Raw genomic sequence first — 22,706 nt, 5'->3', positions numbered from 1 at the left:
CTTAGTCCTCAATGTGTTTGTTGACTTGAATCCTACTTAAGGGCCTGCATTCAGTCATTGACTGCACTGTTATCAGCTATGTGACTCCTGTCTTGGGTCTTTCTGGAAACCAGATGAAGTATAACTTCAAAATACACATCTGTTGTCCATGGAAAGTCACTTAATTTCTCTGGATTGTATATAAATAAAACGAGTTCATTGGAAATGCGTGGAGAATCTGGGTCAGTGAGCCCATGATACAGGGTGAAGCCTGGGGGTCTGTATTTTCAACAGGTTTCGTAGGTGGTCCTTGTGTTGATGTAGAAGAGGCTCTCTAGCTTGTAATATTCTGTGATTCCATAATTGTGTGTAAATGTCAAGAAATATGATTTTTTTGCCATATAAACTTTCCCCTTTAAAATGGTTGGATAATTTATGATTATGTGATTTTTAAATTCTTGGTCCTCTCCTATGGCAATCTCTGTCTCTCTGTCTCTGTTTCTCTCTCTGCCTATCTCTGTGTCTCTGTCTCTGTCCCTGTCTCTCTCTCCTATTCATTTGACATTTTAATTTGCCCATCCCAAGGGATGGAAATAGATCACAAAGATTTTTCCATTCGATTTTAGGAGTGAAACCTCTGGCACCACCTAGATTCTCCCTGCGGTTCTGGATTCTCATCTCAGAACCATCACCTGACCTTGGCAGGTTAGAGATTCTTTGTGGCTTTGGGAGGATAGCATTGTTTCTTAGGGTGTATAGAGATGACCTGAATAGTATTTCCATTTAACAACAGGACCCTTTTGTCAGAGGCCCTGGATTTAGGTGGCATTGTTTGTGTTTTGCAGCCATTCACTGAGAGGGGGATGTTTATCTGAAATTATTGCTTTCTGCCTCTTAATTGGGTGTGGGATTGACTGCATCAATGAGAGTGAGTTGGTTAATCCTTTGCTTAACTTGTTCTTTTTGGCACCGCCAGGGCATTTAAAGATAAAGTCTGTCAACAGAGGCTAAGTCTTGATCAAATAGGTGTGGATGAGTTGGAGGTGGGTACCTGAAGTACATGAGAGAACTACACTGTGGGAGTAGGGCAGCAATCATTGGAGCATCGTAGAAAGACTACGGGTTGATGCGGGGGATGTTTTTCCAGCAATGGGTAAGATCATGGAGGTATATGTGCTGGACAAATTCTACATTTCCTTCTTAGCTTTAAACTTTAAATCACTGGAATCAAGTAAAAATAAAGGAGAGGGGAACTAAAATCATATGTTGAATGCCCCAAAGACACTTTTTGAAGCTCTTAGGATGAACTTCAGCACAGAGGACTTCTTTAAAAATAACTCCAGTTTTTCTTTCTTTGATTCTTAATTTCCATGACATTCGTACCCTCTATTTTCTCTTCCATTGCACATTCCTTCTCCTCTTCCAGACTTCCTGCAAGTCTTTCCTATTTGCTGCCTTCAGGTGCTCATCTCCTGCTCACCTCCCACCCTCTGTCTTCTAAATGTGCTTTGTTGGACCAGCAGCTTTGGGCATCCCTGGGGAGCTTGTTAGAAACCCTGAATTGTGGGCCCTACCCCAGACCTCCTGAGTCAGAATCCTCATTTCATCAGGATCCCCAAGTAATTTAAGGCACATTCAAGTCTGTGAAGTACTTGTTGAAGGTCTCACATGGTTTTCTGAGCACAGAACCTAGTGGCCAGTTCTCTGACCACTCTATCATCTGTCACAACTTTCTCCTTCAAAGCTTGTCTCTTTGACTTCTGTAACATAGCTTTATCCAGATCTCTTTTATGCTGTGCTGCCCTTTTCTCTCCTGGATAATTTTCTGGCTTCCTTTCAACAACTCCAGAATACAGACAGTTCACAGTTTATCTCAAGCCTTACTTTCTCCTTCTCCCAAGGTCTAATTCTACTGTTTCAGTTAACCTCTGGACAGCTTTACCTTGTGTCCCTCTGGACCCTCAAGAATACTCTGTCCAAACCACTTTAGCTTTTCCTTTACTCCAAGAGGCCTTTATTCCTCTTGACTTAATGACTTCCCATGGGCGAGTGAGGGGGGTCTGCATCATTAATTTCTCCTTCCTTTCCTATCTTATCAGTCACCAGATGGTGTTTCCATCACTGTCTTTGTGTTCTGATTTTTCTCATTTAATGGGGTTATTTTAACCTCTTCCCTGAACCACCATAAGGGATAGATCTTTAGAATTCTAGACACTATCTGCTCCTAACTCTCCTATCCTCCACTGTTGAGTATTTTTCTAGATGTTCTGATCATTCCTTCCCTCTGCTCCAAAGCGCTCTTCGCTTCTCCGTATCCTTTAAGTCTGATTTCTTCAGAGCAGGCTTCAAGGCCCTCTCATAGTCAGAGTCTCTGTGAGTGCTCTCTCCTTGGCCAGACTGGAGTCCTGCTTCTTCTCTTTGGCCTTCCCCTACCAAGTCAAGGTGGCCTTTAGAATGTGGAGTGAGATTCTAATACAGATCATAGCAGGATGAACAGTGAGTCAGCAGTTTCGATGGGCGAGTATGGGTTCGTTGCTGATAGATCGGGTCACACGATCTTCCTTTTTTGACGTAACAGTTAAGGAACTGTGTTAAACACCCAGAATTCAGGAAGAGACTTGCTATCTGAATTGTTTCAAATAACTCTACTAAAAAAGACTAGCTAAATGGAGCTGTGTCACTTTGGAGCAGTGGCTCTTGTGATTCCCAGAAGAACTTGGTTTGGAACCTGATTTTTGGTAACAATTATTTCCCCGGGACTTAGGTGAAGATATAGAAGCTTGTATGTTTGCAAATGGGAAGAGGACCAAGAGATGGAGGGAAAGGGGAGGGAAGGGGAAATAAAAAGATGTGTCAGAGGGCAGGGGATTTGGCCCAGTGGTTCTGCCACCTGCTTCGCAAATGCAAGGGCCTGAGTTCCATCCCTGGTACCAAAAAAAACAGAGATGTGTTGTATATGTGTACCAAATCTCCATAATGAATGTAATCATTATGTACTGCAAACATGTACTAATAAAATTTTAAAAATAAAAACGACCCATACAAAATAATCTTATAAGATGTATGCTTGTCATATGTGTGGGTAAGAAAGTTAGGAAGGACAGCAGAAACAGGTAATAGAATTATGCCCCCATTTTTTATCAGCTAGAATACATGGGCCAAATTAGAGGTGAAATTTAGGGAGATTTACACTTGCACTTGGACTCGTCAATCTACATTAAAGTACAAGAGTAGGGGTGGCGTCTGAGAAATACATTAATTTTTACTTGGCATCTTCAAATATCTAAATGTATTGAAGGAGCTCATGAATTTTGTGTCTGATGACACAACCTGGAAGTCTCATAAGAGGAGGAAAGCCATGCCTAGAATATTGTGTTCAGTTCTGTGCCCTGCATTTTAAGTGGGAATTGGCATCTTTTTAGGGAGAGCATAACGAGAGTCACTTGGCCAGGGCGTGCTTGCATGTGGAGAGCTCACTGGGTGGCCACTGATATCCTTTCAAGTCCAGTTTTGCTAAGTTATAGTTTCCCTGGTGGAGGGAAGTTGCTGTTTCTTTGCAGTTTCTCCAGAGTCATCCAGCAGAACGCTTTCCTCATGGTGTATGTTAGTAAGTATTGTTGAACGAACGCCGTTAATATCATGTAAGTTTTGTCTCTTGGTCCGGAGCATAGTTTCCTCGGGGGTACAAATCACATATTGTGCTTCTTTGTATGTCATCCAGCATCTTGCTTGGGGTTGGATATTCAGTAGGTGCTTAGTAAAGACAGACTGGGTTTGCAGAATTAAAAGAGAAATCCTTGGAGCACCTCATACTCCCCGCCTCCTCCTGGGTTTCCCTTTTCCTGCTAAATAAAAGCAAGGGAACACTCTAATAAGAAGAAATACTGGGCTAGTTTCTAGGGCTTGCACTGGGCCTGTAAGAACAGACGCACAGGAGCTGATGATGAGGAAGTGGGATGGAAAGTGTCACGACTGCTGAAATTTAGGGTCAGGCGTCTGAATGCAGCAGCTGGGCTCTCCCAGCCTTTTGATATGGGTTATGGTAATGAAAAGCTTTAAAATGACACAATTAAGATACTTAATCATGTGCAAGTTTAAGTTCCTTTCAATGGGCCTGGAAGCAGCAGAAATTGCATAGTTTGCTTCCTGGGAGATTGTAGCCCAAGACCAATAACTCACTTGTGTCTGTACAGCTGTTATGTGTTATTCGCTGGCAGGTGTGACTAATTCCACTGCTGACACCACCTCTTGGATGAATGTGGGCTTCTAAAGCAGCTTGTTCACGAGTATCTGTGAGAGAGCATTGTGGGAAGGGCGCTGGGCTCCTCTTTGTTGTCACTGGTGGGGCGAGCCTACTCTAGAGACTTGGATTAATGTTGGCACTATTTCTCCAGGGCCTGTCTGCTCCCCGCGGGGCCTCTCCTGGCACATGCCCACAGTTCTTGGTGCTCTTTCTCTGTTCTCTCTCTCTCTCTATTGTCATAGCTTTCTGGAATGGGCAGGCATTTTCTGAAGCTTCTGAAAGCGCATTTATTTGAAAGTGACAAAGTGGTGGTGGTAAGAGGTCAAATATGAAGACACAAGGCCATGTCTGGGTGTGCCACTGGGTCAGAAGGAAGTATTTTTTTTTTTTTGGTCCAGACAAGGATGTGTCTAGAAAAGTACATAAAGAAAACCCAGTATCTGCTGTTAATCCTTAAATAGTTAAAAGTTGGAGTGGCTTTTACCATTTAAATGTTTAGCTTTTTTTTTTTTTTAAGGAACATAGGAAAAAAGTCATGTTTTGTTGATGTGCCAGCTTAAATTATTTTCCTCTGTCAGTTTAGCAATCAATAATAACAAAAATCAAGATATAAAAGTTTCATACATTTACAGTAGTGTAAAAGACATTAAGCACAAAAGTCCTTTATAACATTTTTCATTTTCATTGCCTGTAGCAGGTGCTACATATCAAGCTATTATTTACCTAGCTAAAATGAGCTGGAAAGTGATCGGAGCTGGTGGAGTGCCTGTAGACAAATCACAAGATTGTTATTTTCACCTTCTGATTAGGTGAGCTGAAAGTTAGTTTTAGCACCAATAAGATCAAGGTGATGTGAAAGTTACTCAGGATTACTTGGAAACTGTTGAGATGAGCTATGGTCGGCTAGGCTGGGGGAAACTTCATTTTTGTGCCTTGGCTAGATAGCTCACACAAGTGGAGGCAAGTTTACTGAAGGCAAGGCTAGTACTTTTCTCTAGGCTAGTGGAGGGAAACAGCATGGGTAACTCATAGTGAGCAGATAATCCTCAAGGGAGTCCTGTTTTGTTTTAGAAGCTACCCAGTGTGTTAATAAGGGCTTGTATTAGTATGGCTATATACAGTTTAAAAAGTACTGTTGTGGGCCTCTGGTCTATTAGCTGGTAACCAATGAGGAAACCCAGGGATTAGTCTCAGTTTGCTCCTAATTAGATACATGACACTCAAGCAACTCAATGAGTTATTTTCCTCATCTACAAATGGGAATAATAATCAAACCAGTCCTTCCTAGATTATATGGGATTGTGAATTTGAAATCATAGTTTTAAAAGCACCTTGATAAGTTGACAACACTTGCTGATGGATATCGCTCTCTATTTCTACAAATATCTTTATGATGGTTTTCCTTACTCCAAAATAAGTGCGTTTTGGGTTGCAGTTTGGGCACTTGTCTTTAAAAGGTTTGCCATCACTGTGTTGTATTATGAGGTTAATATTTCTTTTTTCTTGGGTTGCTTTAAAAATGGATATAATTTCTTGGGTTCATACTAATTGGATAATCACTGGTATTGGGAAAGGGAGTAGAGAAACTATCATAAAATGATTTCCCACACAAAATAATGATATTGGAAGCCATGACTTCAGTATATTTACCTGAACTATTTTAGCTATGTCTAAGGGTGGGATTTCATTTTTCTCAGCAAGGAAAAATGAAATATCTACCAAGAAGACCACAAAGAGTGTTTGCTCCCACTTGTCATCTGTCTCAAAACTGGCCACACAATGTTGACTACACGGCACTGTGATCACATCTGCATGCAACACTGGAGAATATAACACTGGAAATTTTTAAAAGGAAGCATAAAAAAGGAAAAATTTTAAAAGGCTCTACAGTCCCTAGATGAGATTCAGAGGGCACAAGACAACCTGAAACCTGATGTAAATTTTGGGCCTGTGATTTATCACATAGGTTGAGAACTGCTGACTTAATGCATATTCTCTTGTTCCCAGGACAGTGTGGTAAAGATGCTTAAAGATTTTCTTTTGTCAGATTGCCATCCCTGGTACCATTGACTTCTACAATGTCATCTGCAAAATGGAGTCATATTCAGTATTCTTTGAGAAGTCCCTTTTGACTCTAAAGTTGTGTGATCATAATTTCAGTTTCTTGTAGAAATGAAAGCATTTAATTCACTTTAGGCAGCCATTTCTACAACCTCCTTCTCATCAGACCATGAGTCTCATTTATTTCATACATCCAATCTTTTTATCTTTCCATGCCAATTTCTGGATAATTTTGTCAGATATTTCCTATGATTCAGAAATCCTATTTTCAGATGTATTTGTTATTATATTTAGTTCATTCATCAGCACTCTTTGTGGCCTTCCTAGTAGATATTTCACTTTTCTTTGTTGGGAAAGCTGTGACTTTTGACAAGGTGTCTCCCCTCCTCCACATTACTCAGGTCTAGGTATTAAATATGGACCATTTTAAGAACATTTTTGGGATTCTATTCCCCTTGCCTATGACATGGGAATGTGACACTGGCCCAGTGAGCACAGGGATAATCTGCTAGAAGCCTTCAGGGAAAGGCTTCTTTGCTTTTAAGAAGAAATGTAAATAAGGTATGGTTCCATTTTTACCTCTAGATTCTGTTGAGTCTGTGAGAAACGTTTGAGACTTCAGTTATCTTTCCATTGTCAAGTCTGAAAGGTGACACATGGGCAGTGGCAGAGGGAAATATGGGAAGATCTTGGAAACATGCTCTGGTTCCTCTGTACTGATTTCTGAGCCTCTTGATCCTGTCTGATTCCAGTGACTCTTGTTGCCTTCACCTTCAGATATGGAACACTTAAAGCTCACCACTATTATTATTTATAATATTCAATGCTTATTCAGATTTAACAATATGAAATAAGACCTCTGTTACCACCTGTCTTCTTTTCTTGCTTTTTCTTTACCATTTACTAGGTTATATGTAATAAAGCACAAAACAGAGGCATTTTGCCCTCATCTTGGCATCCCCAGAAAACTGAACAGCATCTATCACACAGAAGACAGTACTCAAGAGATGCTTATTGTAATGAGTATTTTACCAACTTGTTGATTTAGTACTTCTTCTATTCATCCTTTCCTTCTAGTTGCAATTTCTGTTGAGCACACTGTTAGTTTTGCAGGACTTTCAGCAGTGGTTTAGATGAAGGAATTTTCTTATTGGATGTAAAAACATTTTAGCTTTGGCTTTATTGTTCAAGGATAAGTATAGTTTAGCTGGGTATAGAATTCTAGCTGCCAGTTACTTTTCAATGAATACGTTGAAGATAGTGTTCCATTATATACTGGATTGTGTCTCTCTCTTGCCCCCAAATCCATAAGTTGAAGCCCTAACTTCATTGTGACTATATTTGGAGATGGGACTTCTAGGGAAGCAATTAAGATTAAGTGAGGTCATCAGGGTGGGGCTTAAATTCAATAGGACTAGTGTCCTTATAAGAAGAAGTGACATTACCATTCTCTCTCTGTGCAAGCATGTTGGGAAGAAAGGCCACATGAGGTCATAGTAAGAAGGCAGCCATCTACAAACCAGGAAGAGAGTCCTCACCAGAAACTGATTTACTGAAACTTCCATGATGGTCTTCTTAGCCTGCAGAACTAAGAGGAACTTTTATAACTGCAGCCCAAGGGTACTAATGTGGATTTCACTGTGGTCTGGAATTTACTGTTACTAGTGCAAAATCTGCTGTCAGTCTTTCATTCCTATCAATAAAAAGACTTGTTTGATTTAAAGATTATTCTCCTTAGTTTTAGTCTTTTGTTACCATATAATATATCAACATGTGGATTTGTTTTATTTAAAATCCTTGGGATTCAGTGATATTATTCAGTCTGAGAATTCATGTATTTGTTTGTTTCCCAGTTTTGGAAAACCCTTAGCTATTTTCTTTTCTTTTTCTTTTTGATTATTTTCTTTTCTCTATTCTTTTTTTTTTTCTAGAATACTTACTAGATTTGATCATGAGTCTTATTCTATCTACATGTCTATTTTATTTCATACATCCAATCTTTTTCAAAAAAATTATTACATATAAGCAATTTACATCCATTCTTTTTATCTTTCTATGTCAATTTCTAGGTAATTTTTAAGAATTTACCCTGAGATTGAGAAATTCTCTTTACAGATGTATTTATTATTATATTTAGGTCATCCACCAAATGTTAATGTAGAAGGCTATTTGTTTTTGTATTTGGCTTTTTTGGAGATATTCTCCCCTACCCCCGCAGTATTTCAGTGATTCCTCTACCTTTTTATTTCTTGTTTCAGATTTTAAATAATTTTCAATTTCTCTGTTTGTAATTAGCTGACTTTCCTTCATAATGGCTTGTTTCCTTGTGTGGTTTATCATTTTTTAAACTACGAGCCTATATTCATCTAGAGTTGTCTCACGGGGCTTAGATTGTGAAAGGATCACTATTTTTGAAAAAAAACAGGTGTATCATGAGTCAAATACCAGTTTTGTATTATTTTTCATTTTTTTTAATGTTGAATTTCAAATACGATGCCTATACACTTATGAATAGTGCAGGCTTGAATTTTTTGTTCCTTGCAAGAGGCGCTTTTTCTCAGCCCACAGCCCTGAGAAACACCGTGGATCCTTATTGTTTTTCCAGGCTGATAAAATTTTTCTTATTCCCTTTTTGCATATTGGGCAGCGAAGACATCCAGATTTATGTAGGACTCATTCCTACTGTTCCTCATCTTTTGTGGACCCAGAGAAACATGTCCCATCTCTTTGAAAACATGAAACACCTAGATCCTAGTGTTTTTAGCCCGGTCTAATACTGTCATTGATTCCTATGGTGTAGACTTTGATTTTAATCTTTTAAAATCTTACTTGGAAATCTCTTTTTGATGCTCTGCTATGTATTAAAATTTTAGGAAAGGATGTGTTTTATCTGGATTTCTCTGAATGTTGTGAAACAGGTTTATTTTAGTGTAGTCTGCTATGTTGCTAGAACCAAATTAAAGCCTGAACTCTGTACCATAGGCATCTTCATTGCCAAATCCAGTGGAATTATTTAATTTCTTACATTCTGGAACCTTTGGCTAGTACATTTGGGGCTATAGATCAGCCTCTCATGTTTTAAGTGATCTATTGCCTCAGTGCCACACTTTCCTGGTTCAGTGAGCACTATTTTGACTATCTCCCACCTGTCCTGGTTTGCTATTTGTGCCTCATTTGCACCTTGTGATCTTGTGCACTGTGGGGTTTCATTTGCCAGGTTTTTTTCCCCTGGACATCCAGACTTAGGTATTGTACTCTCTTGATGATATGTTCCTGAGGTCTCAACAGGCTCTTCATATTTAATAATCCATTGCTGACCTCCCTGCCATAATTCCTGAGTACTGCTAACCTTTTCTTTTTCTTTTTCTTTTTTTTGGGGGGGGCGGGGAGGGTGCATACTGTCTTGTATCTTGGTTCTCACTGATCCTCCTTTCTCCTTTTCCAATCTCACACCATACGGAATCAGTCACCAAATTTTTCTGACTTTACATCCAAAGGTTTCTTGAATTTTTCATTTCTCTAAGCCCACTGGAAGTGCTCTGTTTCAGCCTGTCCTCCTGTCTCAGCAGGTCTAGAGCTGATAGCTCCCTGTCTCTTTCCTTGTCCAGTTCTATTTGCCACTTAGTTCCTTGATGGCAGATGTGACCCAACTATTTGACTCAGCAGCCACAGTAACTGTCCTTCCTTTCTTTGGTAAAGCCTCATATCATTTACATGGTTCTCAAGATCTTTGTGATCTGTTCTCTGTCTGTTCTTTTCTGTCCTCATTTGGAGCTGCTTGCTTCCTGCTGGCACCCACAATCAATGTCAGATCTCATGCTGCTTCTATGCCTTTCTCTCTCTCGGGGTTTTCTCCATGGATGTGGCCTTTGTCTTTACTTGACTGGCCAACTTTCCAACCTTATGTCAAATTTTATGTGTAGCTTTCGGTAATATTCAGCCTCCCGTCACTGTAGCAAAATACCTGTGGTACTGAACTTACAAAGGGAAAATGTTTATTTTGGTTCACAGTTTTGGAGATTCTCGTCCATGATCAGTTAATCCATTGTCTTGGGCCTGAGGTGAGGCAGCACATCATGATGGGGTGAGTGAGGTGGAGTAAAACTGCTTACATCACAGACCAGGGAGCAAACGGAATGTAAAAGGAGGCAAACAGGAAGACCAGGACCCCATCATCCCAAACCCCCTCTTAAAGGTTCCACCACCTCCTAATAAGAATCATGTTGAGGACTGAGCCTTTAGCATATTGCCCCTTGGAGAACGTTGTATATTCCACTCCCTCAAACCATCTCAAAAGAAACTGTTCCTTTCCTACATTCCTACTACTCTTAGGTAGCTGTCTATCTTTCTAATCCTGTTGCTGTGCCTATTTCCTACAATACTGTGAGCACCTCCAGGAAAGGAATTATAATTTACTCAATTTTGTATCTTTTTTTGATGGTTCTGAATATTTTTCATTGTTTTATTATTACCAAGTTTCAAAATAAAGATTCGCATGTCTCCTATTCCTCTGGTTTGTTTCCTAGTGGGACAGATTTGAGCATTCCCAGCTATGGATGTTTTCTTAACATCCCCTGAGTTTTTCAATGGGACACAATCATAGAAGTAGAAAGTAAAAAGTAAAAGTCTTCTTAATTCTGCCTTCATTGTCTTTATCTCTTCTTACCCTACAATCCTGAGAGCTTCCATTCACATTAGCAATGGATTCTTTTTTAAAAAATTAATTATATTAGTACGTTTTAGGTATACAATATAATGACAGTCATTGCTGGAAATCTGTACCTTTACATAGTCTATCTTGGTTCTTATTTTTACCCATTCCCTTGAACCCCTCCACCCCTCCCTATTTACAAAGACTTTGTTTCTAATTTTTCATTTTCTCATATTAATTCCATTCCCTTCTTTGCTTTCCCCAACGTCTCCCACTTCCCTTTCCCCTTTGGACCTTTTCTTCCTCTTTCACAATATCTATTATGCCTTTTGATCCTGTTTACACTTTTAGTTTCTCACACCAGAGAAACTATTTTGTATTTACACTTGTGTGTCCTATTTATTTCACAAGAGTATGGGCTCCATGTACATCCATTTAGCTATAAATGACTCTAATTTCTCATTCTTTATGGCTGAGTAGTACTCCATTTTATAGGAAAAGCACATCTTCTTTGTCCAGTCTCCAGTTGATGGACAGTTGGGCTGTTTCCAAGGTTTAGCTGTTAGAAACTGTGCACGTAGCCTGGAGCATGGTGGGTGCTCATTAGATGTTTCCATGGATATGGAGATGGGTTGATGAGTAGTAGATAACTGCACACTTGTTCAGAGAATGGGAGTTCTACAGGGTTGGAGACATCTAGGATGGCCTCCTGGAGAAGGTAGCTTGTCTGCATTAGGTTGGCAAAAGGTGAGTGGACCAAGAGAAAGACTAAACTCCGAATATTTTGTGTCTCCTTTTTGGGTGCTTTACAAGTCACTGACTGATTGCAGCAGCCAGCAGGTGACTAATGGCCAGCAGGATTCTGACAGTCCCTTTTGACAGGTGATAATGAGATTAGTGCTTTTTAATTCCATTATTAACAAGGATTCAAAGAATGATTTGGGCATGTCAGGAGCTAATGATAGGAATTCAGGGTCCCTCTAACTTTGGGGCAGCAGTTCAGGTACTTGATGCTTTGAAGGCTAATTTCAGTCAGTTCCCCCTCTAAATATTTTAAAATAAACATTTTCATGGGTGTAGAACTTATAAAAAGTGTATCATCGTAAGTGTCCAGCTTGATTAATTATCACAGAATGAGCATTTCAGTGTAATCAGCTTGAGACCAGGGTGTAGAATTTTGTTGGCACCCAGAGCCACAATTCCCCATGTGCCGGTCCCAGTCACCACTTATACACTTCCTCCCCACCAAGGGTAGCTGACCACTTAACAGCAGAGATTAATTTTGCTACTTTTGAAACTTTCTGTAAATGAAATCAAATAACATGTTGCTTACCATGTACTCCATCTGCTCAACACTGCCTGTGAGATTCATGCATGTTGGGGTAGCAATGGTTTATGCATTCTTATTAATCTGTGTTATTGCACTGTGTAAATACACAGTTTTATAAGGCTGTTTTCCAGCTTTTAGCTGCTGTGCATAGTGCCTTTATGAATATTCTTGCCTATCTTTTGGTGGACACACGCATCTGTCTCTGCTGGGCACACACCTAGGCTGGGAGCCAGTGGCTCAGAGTCTGTATGCTCAGTGTTAGCATGCACTGCCCATGAGTTTTCTAGAGTGATTGTGCGGTTTACACCTCCACTCTTGTGGGAAGCAAGAGTGTTAAAATTTTAGTTATGTCACATGCTTTCCAGTGTTTATTTATTTTTGAAATTTTATTTTACTCTGGCACATGCATTTAACACGAGATCTACCCTCTTAACAAATATTTAGGTGTAAATATATTATTGCTGTTGACTGGTACAATGTGGTACCCCGATCTCTAGAGAATATTCCTCTTGCTTAAAATGAAAAGTTTATTCCTCTTGGTTAGTAATTTCCCTTTTCTCCTCCCACCTAGATCCTGGAAAACACCATTTCGCTCTTTGATTCTGTGATCTTGACTGTTTGAGTTACATCATATAAGCGGAATATTGCAATATTTGTCTTTTTGTGGTTGGCTTTTTTCGCTTAGCACATTGTCCTCAAGGTTCATTGATGTTGCCACAGAATTTCCTGTCCTTTTTTAAAGGTCTGGTAGAATTCCATTACATGTATTGTCATATTTTCTTCATCAATTTATCTGTTGATGGACACATCGTCACTATTGTGAATAATGGTGCAGCGAACATATTATCCCTTCAGAATGCTGCTTTTAATTTTTTTAGATGAGTACCCAGAAGCTGAATTGCTGGATCACATGGTACTTCTGTTTTTGAAATTTTAAGGAACCTCCATACTGTTTTCCATAGACCTGCACAGTATTGCATTTCCACTAACTATGTGTGTGTCTTAGTTGCTTTTTTTGGTTGTGATGGGACAAGATACCCAACACCCACAACTTAAAGGACGAAAGATTAATTTTGGCTCACAGTTTGTACAGGTTTCAGCCCATAGTCGACAGGCTTCAAGGCAGGGCAGTGTGGTAGAGGGGCACAGCAAAGGAGAAACAGTGCATGGCAGGGCAGGCAGGAAGCAGCACGACTTCCTTCTTCTTTCTCTTTTTATTCCATCCAGGCTGCAAAGCCTCTTGATTGGTGCCACCCACACCAGAGTGGGTCTTCCTTCTTTAGTAAGTCCATCATCCACACTCATAACTATGCTAAAGTAATCAGTGGACTAATCCAGTATTATACACTCATGATCCAGTATACACATTCGTGATCTACCCACCTCCAAAAGTCCCATCTATGAATGAATGAGGCTTTGGGGGCACATCTAAATATAAGGTATAACAGTCTCACTGAGAGTCAAATTAGGGAAACAATTCCTTTCACAATAGCATCCCCCCCCCCAAAAAAAAGAAATATCTAGGAATCGGTCTAATGAAGGAGACAAAAGACCTCTACACTGAAAACTACAGAACTCTAAAAAAAGAGACTGAAGAGGATATAAGAAAATGGAGAAACATCTCTTGTTCCTGGATACGAAGAATCAATATAGTGAAAATGACCATACTTCCAAAACTGCAATACAGATTAAATGCAATCCCTATTGAAATCCCAACAGTTTATTTCATAGAACTAGAGAAAACAATAAAAAAAATTCATCTGGACTCAGAAGAGACTTAGAATAGCAAAAGCAATTCTAGGCAACAGAGACATGGCAGGGAGTATCACAATCCCCAGTTTAAAACTATACTACAGTACCATGCTGATAAAAACAGCATGGTACTGGCAAAGAAACAGACCCAAGGATCAGTGGAATAGATTAAAAGATGCAGAAATATCTCCTGACATACTCAACTACCGCATCTTTGATATAGGAACCAAGCACCCTCTCTGGAGGAAAGATATCCTCTTTAAAAAGATTAAAACTAGACCCATATCTTTCACCGTGCACTAAACTAAAATCCAAGTGGACTAAAGATATAAGTATTAAAACAGAAACACTAAACTTGCTGGAAGATAAGTTAGGTAGGACTCTTGAAGATATTGGCATAGGAAAAGACTTTATGAACAAATCCTCAGTGGCATGGGAACTAACACAAAGAATCAACAACTGGGAATTCATCTTATTAAAAAGCTTCTGCAATGCCAGAGAAATCATAAGCAGAGCTAAGAGACAATCTACAGTGTGGGAAAAAAATTTTACCAGCTGTTCCTCAGACAAAGGTCACTATCTAGAATATATAAAGAACTAAAAAAAATCAGACACTCCAATTCAAAAATGGACATCTGAAATGAACAGACATTTCTCAAAGAAATAAAAGCAGCAGATAATCATATGAAAAAATGTTCAACATCACTGGTCATTCAAGAGATGCAGATGAAAACAACACAGATTCCATTTCACCCCACTAAGAACGGCTGCTTTCAAGAAATCAACCAATAACAAATGCTGGTGAGATTGTGTGGAGAAAGGAACCCTTCTTCATTGTTGGTGGGAGTGCAGACTGGTACAACCACTGTGGAAATCAATATGGAGATACCTCAAAGAACTAGGATTAGAAGTCACATTTGACTTTGATCAGACAACCCACTGGTATGGATATATACCATAGTCTAGGTATCGTCCCAAGAGAATTAAAAGAATCATACCACAGCGATATATGCTCACCCATTTTTATAGCAGCACAGTTTGTAGTAGTTAAAACTTGGAAACAGCCCAATTGCCCATCAGTTGGAGACTGGATAAAGAAGATTTTTAAAAAATAAAATGGAATACTACTCAGCCATAAAGCATGAGAAAATAGAGACATTTATAGCTAAGTGGATGCACATTGAGGTTGTACTGTTATGTGAAATTAATAAGTTACACATGTGTAAATACTGAATAGTTTCTCTGATGTGAAAAAGTAAAAGTATAAAGAAGGATTAAAATGGATAACTGATATTTTGTAATAGGAAGAAAAGTCTAAAAGAGTAGAGGAAGTGGGAGGGGCAGGGGAAGGGTAAAAAGGGAAAAGAAAATTTGTGAAAAGTAAAAACACAGGAACAATGTTTTTGTAAACAGGGAAGGGTGGAGGGGCTTAGGGGAGGGCTAGGGAATGGGGAAAAATAAGAACCTGTTACGTCATGTATAGGTACAAGATCCCAATGATGACTGTTGTGTACCTAAGCTACACAGTGTGCAGAGACTCCAGTTTCTCCATGTTCTTACCAACACTTGCCTCTCTCTCTCTCTCTCTCTCTTTCTTTCTATGATAGCCTTCCTGATAGGTGTGAGGTGATACCTGAATGTTTTGATTTGTATTTCTTTGATGATTAGTGATATTGAATATTTCTTATTGGTCACGTGTATTGGTCAGTTGTATGTATTCTTGTGGGAAATAGTTAAACCCTTAGTCCATTTGGTAACTGGGTTATTAGGGTGTTTTTTTCATATTGAATTGCACAAGTTTCTTATATATATATTTTTGGAGATTAACCCCTTATCAGATGTATGGTTTGTGAATTTTTTTCCCACTTTATAGGTTGTCTTATCACTTTTTGTCTTGTGTAGAAGCTTCTTAGTTTGATAGAATTCCCCTTGTTAATTTTTGTTTTTGTTGCCGGTACTTCTGGTGTAACATGCATAAAATGGTTGCCAAGAACAATATCAAGAAGTTCTTCTCTTGCATTTTTTTTCTAGAAGATTTATATGTAGTATTAGGTCTTACGTTCAAGTCTATTTTGAGTTAATTTTTGTGTGTAGTGTGAGATAATGCAGTAAATTTTTTTTCCTAGAATATTCATTTAGATTTCATCAGTAGAACTTGGGGTGGTATACATATTGGCTAAATGGAAATTTAAAGTGATTTGAAAGTGATTTGCAAAGTCTCTTAGCATTGTATTAAAGCATTCAGGCTTTTGTGTATGTATTTTTTTTTTTTTCAGGGAACCCATAGAGTATTTTAGAGTTTCCTTAAGACAAGCAATATACTGAGAAGATGCATTATTATCTTTTAATTGAAGTCTTTAAATGCATACATTTAGCAGCACGTTGATAATCCTTTAACAGACATACTTAACTATTTAAAACATGTGTGTTATAAAATGAACAGATTAGGTAGCATTTCTTTAGGGTCTGTAATGGCATGTCACAGTCCTCTGGCTATGGTTCTGTGAGGATTGCTATGGATAACTTGAGTCTGGGAGGAATCTAGAATCGGTGGCTTTGAATGACAGAATCTGACCCAAAGATTTTGTGACAGGTTGGGAGGTGGGTTGCTCCACTGTAATATGAGAGCTTGCTGGCCCTGTAGATGGTAAACCTGGGAGCATAACTGGTGGTTTCCAGGGTGTCCCCTCAGGCTCCTTCCTTCATGGGGCAATAGACAGAGCTGGGAACCTTTGAAGAAGCAGCGGGTGGGGGTGGCTGTTTCTAGCGTAGACCCCAAAATCTTGTCTCCAGAGCCTCTTTTGCAAAACTGAATAGTAGAATAAGAGAGGTGATGGCAGTGGCTTGCTTATGTTTTCTTGGCAAAACTAGTCCCTGTTTCCATTTGATCTTTTGTCTTTTGTTCACTGATTATCTCAGGTTAGCACTGAATACTATAAACTCAGCAAGCTCCAAGAGCAGAAAGACTGACTGGGGTTGAGAGGCACTTGTGGGACATCAGAGGTATGAAGGGAGAGAGGATTAGTCCGCAAGCTAGAACAGAGAGCTGGGGCTTTGAGCAGGGAGGTGAGCAAGACATCGCAGGAGGACTGGAGAAGGACTAACGAGAGGAGCTGGAACTTACCCTGCCATCCCAGAAAGAGAAGGCTTAGCCGGAGAAAGGGTTGGAGGTGGAGAGCTTGGAGGGATGGGGCTGTCCTTTAGTCAAAAGTGCACTGAGTTTCGCTGTTGTAGGTAATTTGCTGGCCAGTCTCATGCCACATTTCCTCAGCCCTGCTATAATCTTGCTTGGTTGATGTGAACTCCTTCTTAATCAGTGACTTCTCTAGGGCCCATGGATGTTCCCAACTAGACACTTTTTGACTTTTAGATTATAAGTCTCTGTGAGTGGAGGTTTATTAGTTTTAAAGTCAGTTTCAATTTTTGCATAGATAATACTCTCATATGGTTTGAAAGTTAAGAGATGAAAGATTATGAAAGTTTTTTTTCTCTTTCTGTTCCTTGTCTTTGCAGTTTTCATGGAAATCCCTAGAGGTAACCATTACTGGTTTCTTTCATATTTTTTTAGTATCTAAAATGTATGTACAAGCAAAATTAAATATATAATTAAAATCAAAGTAGACACACATATATAAATTAAATAATATTAAATACATTAAACAAATAAATATAAGTATATAAAATGAAGTTACATGTTCATTGTGATCAAACAAAATTATGTATTATTGTATATGCAACCACAATATATAATAACATCCTGTTTTATGTTTAACAGGCATCTCTATTTCCTTTTCTGTTTATATAAATAATGACATTCTTTTCATACTATGTTGCCCCTAGCTTTTTCACATAACGAAAGTATCTTTCCATTTCAGTAAGAGAGCATTTTCTCATTAATTTTTTATAGGTGCATAGTGTTGCATTACATGGACACATCATAATTTGTTTAATCCACATTGATGGATACTATGCTTGTTTTCTTCCTTTCATTTTAACAGAGCTGCATTGAATGATCTTAAATTGTCATTTTTGGATGTTCAAGTATATCTGTAGGAAAAATTTCCAGAAATAGACTGTGGAATCAAAGGGCATATACATTTGTAATTTTGATAGACATTGCCAAATTGTGCTCCTTGGGAAGTGAAATAAGTCTTACTCTCACCAGAAACATCGAGGATGTCAACTTTTGGATCTGTACCAATATGGTAGGTTAACAAAAAGGGGTTCTCAGTGCTTTAATGTGCATTTTCCTTATTATGAATAAGGTTAAGCATCCTATTGTATATTTAGTAGGCATTTGTATTTCCTTTTCTGTGGACTACACAATTAGGTCTTTTGCCTGTTTTGCTATAGGGTTTTTTTGTTTGGTTGTTTTTTGAAAAGTGATTACTTTAGAGCTCTCTCTATTTATATCTATATATCTGTATATATATATATATACACACACACAAACACATATGCACATATATATACACACACGTTTTTACATGTGTGTATCATCTTTATGTGCATGCATGTACTATGTGTGTCTGTAACCAGTGCTTTTTGGGTGACAGAATTGCAATTTTCCCCATGTATTCTGGTTGTTTTGTAATTTGTTTCTGGTGGCTTTTTTGTTTGCTTTATATTTTTACTTTATCATGTGAAGTTTTACTCTATACAAAGCTTATTTTTATGCAATTGAATTTATTTTCTTCTACTTTATGGCTTTTGGATTTTTCATTACGGTAACAGGGATTTCTATACTCCCCATTTTTTCCCTACGATTTTTACGGTTTCCTTTAAAAAGGAATTCTTATTTAATTTTAATTTGGAATTTACTTTGGCAATGACATCATTTTGCCCAAGTTTAAAAGCATTTGAAGAGTCAGGCAGGAGACCAGGAGAAATGAACCGAAAGGAAGTTAAAGTAGAGGATTTGGAAAAGGAGTGAAGAGAGCGGTAGAATGCCAGCAGGAGTAGAGAGTTGAGAATTTATGGCTTGTCTTTGGAGGCTGTTAGCTATTTAATATGTGGCTTTTAATTGTGACGTAAATATTTTTAATACTTTAGATATACCTAATCCTCACAATAAAATAGATTAACAATCATTTATTCTATAGTACTTTGTTTCTTAAAATATAATCTAATACAACTATGGTTCACCATGTTATGATTTGATAGAGCTGGGTAGGAATTTGAGTGTTGTTGATGTACTGTTTTCCGCTCTGTTTTTTTGTGTCAATAACTGAACATTAAAAGTAGCATTCAGGCACATGGTGTGAGCCCTTGTACCCACAGTCACAGGTGTACGAGTGTGGCCCCCCGCCCGGCTGATGTATCCTGGTTCAACCTGGTGGCAGTGGCAGGTCTGAAGTCCAGGTTTTCTTTCTTTCTTTTCTTTTCTTTTTTCTTTTTGGTACCAGGGATTGAACTCGGGTCCTTGCACTTGCAAGGCAGGCCACAGAACCACTGAGCTAGATCCCTGGCCCTGAAGCCTAGGTTTTCTAACTCCTTATTGAAGCACCACCCCCCTTTTTTCTTTGGTACCGGGGATCGAACTGGGGTCCTTGAGCTTGCGAGGCAGGCAGCGGAACGAACCCCTGAGCTAAATCCCCGACCCCTGAAGCTCCTTTTCTTAAAGGTCATGGACAACTTCCTTCATCTTTGCATTTTAAGCAAACAGAATGAAAATTTCTATGGCTTCAATCACTCTTAATGCAAGAGTGCTAACTTATTTCTGTCCATTCTTAAGAATGTGAGAATGAAGATGTTCAGGCTTTTGAGAGCCCCCATACTCCTTCCCAATCCAGGCTGTTTGTTCTTAGAAACCACCATTTGAGTCTGACAGAGTTCTATGGTTTATGTTTATAAGGGTATTTTCTCTGAATTCATGGAATCATTTTAAAGTGATTTATCAACTATCTATAAGGGCAGGCACCATTCTGAGTGCTGGGATACTGCTTCTGAGTAAGACAGAATTTTTGCCTTCGTGAAGCATATCTTCTGGCAGAGGAGACAGGTAAAAAGCATATTAATAAGCTCCTAAATGGATGATGTCAAGTGAAGGAATGATCTGAAGTGAAAAAGGGTACACAAATAGGGTGAGAGTTTAGATGGTGTGGCCAGGGATAGGCTTTCCTCTGAGCAAGTGGTTAATAAAGTGAGTGATGAACCCAGCAAGGGTATAAGAACCATGCCAGGAAGAAGGAATTCGTGAACGTGGCTTGAAGCCCTGAGGTGGCACAGAGCAGCGAGCCTGTTGGAAGGGCCCTCGGTTCTACAGGTTTAAAGCAAGAAGGAGGAGTAAGTAGCCCTGGCAGGAACATGGTGGCACTGATGGGCGTTTGCTCTCCCACACCTGCCATTGTTGAAGCTGAGCGATAGCCGCTGGAGCTCCCTTTCTGCTCTCCATTCGTGATGCTTTTCTTTGTTTCCTACTTCGTCTCATTTTAGAGCAGTGATAGGGGTCAAACCTCATATGCTGGCTAACGTTATAATAAAGTCTTCAGAGTCTCATTCCCTGCTCTGATAGGGACGTTCAAAGTATAGGCTTTCTTCCTCCATGGAGGTGTGTGGGGCCACCAGGCTGTGGGAGTGGCTGAGGAAACGGTCTGCCTATTTTGAAATGAATTCATCTGTAATGGGTATGAAAAGGAGGAGGAGGAGGAGGAGGAAGAGGAAGAAGAAGAAAACAAAAACAGCAAAAAACCCCAGCATGAGCAAGTAAGCCAGTGTGGGGCACTATTTGCAGTCAGGAACAGTAGTTTTCCTGTTGGAGCCGCACTCCTGACACGGTGGACCTCTCAGGCTCCGTCTCTGTGTATCTGGTCCTCAGGCTCTGTAAAATGGCTGTCAGTCTACTTTAAGAGAGGAAAATTGAGGATGGTTCTTCAGCGTCATTGCTGACTTGGTTATGTTAAGCAATTTCGTTGAAGATTAATAATAGGTGCTGTCTTCAGAAATAGTTTAGTCACAGATGCCTAGTTCTTAAAGTTTATTCGCTCCCCTTCCGGCCTTTCCTTCAGTCTTCTCCCCTTGGAATCTAGTTTCTTCCAGAGATTTACATTTCATTTCTGTTTTCCTTTCGTAATGTCCTCCCCTCTCCGAACTACTGTTCCACGGCTTCTGTCAAGCGTGCCGGTCAGTTCTGTGGAACACATTGTCAGAAAACTCAGTGACGTCATGAGGAAAATAGTCAACCTGGGGCCAGGGATGTTAATAAGTCACCTCTCTTCCTCCCCCCACTCCAATGCCAGATAATTTATTTCTTAACCGATCTTTACCCACCAAATGTTAACACATATGCCTGATTGTTAACCTCCTCTGGGCACCAAACCTGTTTTTTCTTGAGTGCAATAAGTGATTATCCAACTCATGCTGCTCTGAAAAAGAGGTTTTGTTTTAATAAGCAGTTTGCAGTTTGGCACACAATGCTGAGGAAAGCAACATTATCTCCAGCAGTAAACTCTGCAGTCATTGCAAAGCTTGACAAGAAAATGATTGAGTCTGTTTGTTATACCTTTGTGGGGCTGCCACTGCTGCTGCTGATGGAAATGTTGCTGTTTATTCAGCAATGCAATAACACTTTCTGTAATTTATGGATGCACATTCCCCAGATTACTAAAGGTAATATTGTTGACTAAAGGAAAGTATACGAATGGATAGTTTCAGTTGTTGCTGTCCTTATAAAAGTGATTGACTGTTCACTTTGCACAGGAAAGAATTTGCACAGGCTTCATCCCCCTTAACAATTACGGATTTTCCTCCCTCTGACAGTTACAAATAACATAGCTTGTCCTAAGTGGTAAAAATTTACTGATTCCATGGAAGTTCAAACCAGAAGCTGTGTGGATCTCTCTTCCTTCTTTCCTGGCCTGCTCACCTGTTTTGCCTCCGGGGGGCGCCAAACAAGTCACACCTTGACACTTGGTGACCGGTGGCCTGGGAAAATGACACCTGATTAAGTAGTTTATGGCCTCAGACACATGGCTTTTCCTGTAAACGGAGCTAAGGCACTTGTGGATGACCTTAAACCACTCACCTTTGGTGACTGATGTGTGTGTTTCTTACATGATCTCAGGTGGTAGGAAAATGGTTTTTGACCCATTGCTCCATGGGAAAGATTGGATGAAGTAGTCCTTTTGTTACCGCAAGTATAGACTAGATCCTCAGGCAGTGGCAGCGCAGTCCCTGCTCTTGAAGTCTTGCTTGGAGGACTGAAAATGTTGCCTCAGGTTTTCACGGGTGCTCTTGTTGATGGGTGGTGCAGAATGCACCAAGGAGAGCTTAGGTATGGAGTCATCCTGATCCCATTGGCCCAGCTGTGGAGCACAGAGGAGTCTAGCAGTTCTAGAGGCCTAGCAGCTTCCTTCATAAATGCTAGTTGGGGGTTTCTCTTAGGTTCCAAGGAAATACTATTTTTAGCTTGAAGCCTGTTGGCCTCCATGGACTGATGGCTAAAGAGGTAGATGACATTAGAAGGTCCCAGATTTAGCCCTTATTGAGGTGAAGAAGCAAATAACTCAATAGGAGTCTCCTAAGCAGGAAAAAGAACTTCACAGGCAGTGAAGGACAACACATTTGAAAGTGCTACTCTTTCTTCTTGGAAAACAAATAGTCAAAACACACACATAGCACACAAATATAAATATAAAATACTCATAAATCATCATGTGTTTTGCAGCTAGTTTCTGATGCATTTTTTTTTT

At 39.5% G+C, this 22,706-nt stretch overlaps 1 protein-coding gene across 1 annotated transcript in view; it reads left to right on the top strand.

Moving 5' to 3' along the window:
- Positions 1 to 22,706, top strand: part of Lrmda (leucine rich melanocyte differentiation associated) — a 1,009,463-nt gene that overhangs the window by 111,653 nt on the left and 875,104 nt on the right. The gene's annotated exons all lie outside the window — the stretch shown is intronic.

This window comes from Fukomys damarensis, unplaced genomic scaffold (assembly GCF_012274545.1).
Source record: "Fukomys damarensis isolate Sample0158 unplaced genomic scaffold, DMR_v1.0_HiC HiC_scaffold_20, whole genome shotgun sequence".
Classification (NCBI taxonomy): Eukaryota; Metazoa; Chordata; class Mammalia; order Rodentia; family Bathyergidae; genus Fukomys; species Fukomys damarensis.
Note: the sequence above shows the minus strand (reverse complement) of the source record. Positions and strands in the feature narration are given on the sequence as shown.